Source organism: Octopus bimaculoides, chromosome 6, assembly GCF_001194135.2.
Source record: "Octopus bimaculoides isolate UCB-OBI-ISO-001 chromosome 6, ASM119413v2, whole genome shotgun sequence".
In the NCBI taxonomy this organism is placed as follows: domain Eukaryota; kingdom Metazoa; phylum Mollusca; class Cephalopoda; order Octopoda; family Octopodidae; genus Octopus; species Octopus bimaculoides.
In genome coordinates, this window is record NC_068986.1 from 107229429 (window position 1) to 107233208 (window position 3780).

Here is a 3780-nt window from a genome sequence, read left to right on the forward strand (position 1 = left end):
CGCCCATAAGCGAACCGCGATATACTGAGTGCGCGCCCATAAGTGAACCGCGATATACTGAGTGCGCGCCCATAAGTGAACCGCGATATACTGAGTGCGCGATAGTTGTAGCGCGATATGGTGAGGGATTACTGTATTCATACTTGATTGTTGAGCCTGGTTTCTCTTTTGGCATCTGTTTCTGTATATATGTTTTGTACATTAAAACCTAGGATTTTATCCGTTTATTTGAATCATTGTGTCTCTCTAAATATATTTGCATGGATTTTCTTTTTAATTTCAAATTTCCCGCGTCCATTAGATTAAACTTTTGTAATTTATAATGCATCTCTGCGTATCTATGTTTAATTTCAAAATTTTTCGCCACCAGAGAAAGAGCCAGTCTCTAACCTGACCGAAGTTTCCTTCTTTGGAATTTCAACAACATCAACAGGGTATATTCGTATGTATATATGTATGTATGTATGTATGTATGTATGTATGTACGTATGTATTTATGTATGTACGTATGTATGTATGTATGTATGTATGTATGTATGTACGTATGTATGTGTGTGTGTTTGTATGTGTGTATGCATGTATGCATGAATGTATGTATGCATGTGTGTATATAAGTATGTATATGTGCAGATTTATATGTCTTTTATGCATATATTAAAAATAAAAATAAAAAATACAAATGAAAATACAAGGAAATAAAATAAAAACATTTTTTACCTTTATTTTCATTTATCTTTTTATTATCTATTTTTATTTTTACTTTTCTTTAACTCTTACCGTTGACTCTTTTACCTTCCCTTACCCTTAATCGTTTTATGACCTCTCCTACTCAGAACTACTCATAGCCTACTGTAATAAATTATCTACTACGACTCACTCCAGTCAACCCATGATCCAGTCTAGTAGACTCCTTCTCTCCCGGGTCACTGACCTTAGATATCACATGACATACCTTCAAGAACTACATTCTTAACGGCCAACATTGTTGGTCTTTTTCCATTTCATAGTTTGGCTTCGACAGACACATCTCTGCTGAACAGATCGCCTGTTCAGACATGACATTTGCTCTTCATGCCTGTTGAATGGAGGGATTGGCCTGCCGTGGTTGCTGGTGCACAGGCATGCGCTAAAGTTGTGGCATCTCCAGTGCTTCTTTGAAAGTGAGCATGAATGGTCGCCGTTTGTCAGACATATTCTACAGCTCGTCTCTTTGACAGAGCTGCACTCTTGGAACAAGTATAGACCGAAGCAGGGCGTCTAGAACCTAGAGTGTCATCAGGCACTCGCAGTCCTCTGTCAATTGGCCAATGTATTCGGTGGCATGAAATTTGGCTTTCTGTACAGGGTTAGTGGCGAACTGGTGCGACGACGTTCTCGGGGAGACTCTGGATGTCGACGAGAATCAATTAGCTTATCTTTTCCGGAGGACTTTCGGACCAAAGCGTATGGATAATTTCCAAACATCCTTGACCTGGTAGTATTACTGGGGTGTATTGTCGGTTCAGGATAAAATCTACAGTAACCGAGCCTTGCTGACTTGTTGGATTAAGTCTAGCATCAACAGTCACGTGTAGATTTCCCCGCCGCCTTCCTTTGACAAGGAAACAGAACCAATGTTTCTTTGTCCGGTGACTTGAGCAAAAGAGGTTGTATGGAGGTACCAAGTTGAAAAGTCTGAAGTTAGACACTTTCCTCTTTGGTCAACCCTCATCAACTTTTTCCATATTAGCGTAAGGCAAGTTATTAGTCTAAAGTTGGATGCAAAATTTCCCTTTTCAAGATCCTTGACACATGACAATGTCTTTCCCTTTGTCATCCAGCTGGGTACTGCACTTTCCTCCAAGCACTCATCTAGAGCTGTTGTGCTATCCTTTCCTGGAGCCCTCTCAGCTTCTTCATCCACTAACCTTGGACCCCATCCGGGCCTGGGCTCTTCCAATTTGGGAATTTTATTATTTTTTTATCATTTCTGTAGTTATCTTTGTCTTCTTGGACTTCTATATTTCTTAACCTATTTTTTTTATTTCATACAGCCACTCCGCTTCATCATTATGCTCTACAGGCTGGTCCCAGAATCCTGTGGGGAATGCCTTGCTTTCCTCTGCATCTGGTATCATTGTTACGTGTATTTGCCCATTTAGTTCCTGAAATTTTTTTTTCTCATTTGCTTCAAACAATCTGTTTTGCCTGAACTGTCTTTTTCTTTTGTCATATATTTCAAGTTTTGCTTTGATTGCTACTACTCTTTCTTTCAATTCTTCCAATATCACATCATAACCTTTATCTATTATTCTATATGTTCTTTCTAGCATTAGTCGTATGCTTTCGTTCTGAAATTCCCTTCTTCTCAATCTATCAACCTGTCCTAAATGTCTTTTTAACTTTGTTTCTTCCTCGCAAATTCGTCTACGCCAGTATGGTTCTTTACCTTCTGTTTGTTCTTTTCTTAGGTTTCTATCTGCAACAACCAGAGATGTAGCCCTAAATAATCATGTTAGTTTCAGTCATATTTCTCGTCTGAAATAGCCCAAGAAATGAATCTATCTTTTCGGTTTCAACCTTGAGCTTGCGTCGATCAGTGTACCTCAGGTTGTGGGGTGCTGTATCCCGGTCTTCTCTAATATATTGGCGCAGCGTCCTCTCTATGCCTAGTTGGTAATCGTTGTATTCTTGTGATATTTGCTGAGAAAGCATTTACATTTACCCTTTGCTCTTCACTGCTGCCTTTCATTTTTCTGTTCTCACTGGGCACGTTACCTGTTAGTGAAGTATTATTTCTATTTTCTACTTTCTCTTTTATTTCTTCTATTTCTATATCTGTTAACCACACTTTCGCTCTTATTGCTCACGCCTGGTCAACTAACCGTCGCTCACTTGTTTCGGAGAGTCCTATCTCATTCCATTTTGCTTTTATTCGTTGTCGGAATCCCCTTCTATTAGGTTCACTCCTGATCCAGCATTCAATTACCGTTCGGTTTGACTCCTTATCCCACCTTCTTCTCTGCCTTTGCTTATAAGCAGTCTCTAGACGACGACCGGGCCTGCGCTGTTCAACCACTAGGCACCTGCCGGGCGAAAGGCTTTCACCTTTGGTTCCAGCCTCATTAACACCATTACACCATTATCTGATACATTTGTATTAGACATTTTCACTCAGCATTGAAGTATGTGTTAAGGTTAGCCACCAACCAGTATTTTTATCGAGAAATCATCTCTAGTAAGATTGTCAGCCAAGACGGCAGAGCTCTTACCACCCATAAGTTGGGCCTGTTCCCTTCGCATTTCTGTGTGTTGGGGACCATGATCTTGATTCTCACTATTATATGAAAACTCACAGCTTATTTACCTGGATATGATGGAAAGTGTCAGCTATCCACATCCAGTAGACTAAAGTGACATTTGTTTACTGGTCAGACTTCAAGAATCCTGCGAAGAATTCTTGCAGTTCCAAGCAATGCTTATTTTTGTAGGTGTTCTACCTTCACACTTGCACCAATTACCATTTGAATCAAGTCAACTCCCTTCATTGACCACAACCTTCCTAATTCCGACTTTAAATCATCATAGTTGTTTATTTTTTCATCTTTCACATTGATCCTGTTGTCACTGGGGCATACTATGCCGATAATCATACATGTTCTTTCTTTTTTATTCACCACAACAATGTCCGGTTTTCTATGTCTGATCAGGTGATCGAACTGGATCACACGACATCCCATAGGATTTTGCAGTTCTCATTCTGGAGTTTTTTCATACGACGTCTTTGCTCTTTGTAATAAT

The 3780-nt window shown here is 39.6% G+C and overlaps 1 protein-coding gene across 5 annotated transcripts in view; it reads left to right on the forward strand.

Moving 5' to 3' along the window:
* The window catches only part of LOC128248178 (uncharacterized), a 19073-nt gene that overhangs the window by 6891 nt on the left and 8402 nt on the right, over positions 1-3780 (forward strand). The gene's annotated exons all lie outside the window — the stretch shown is intronic.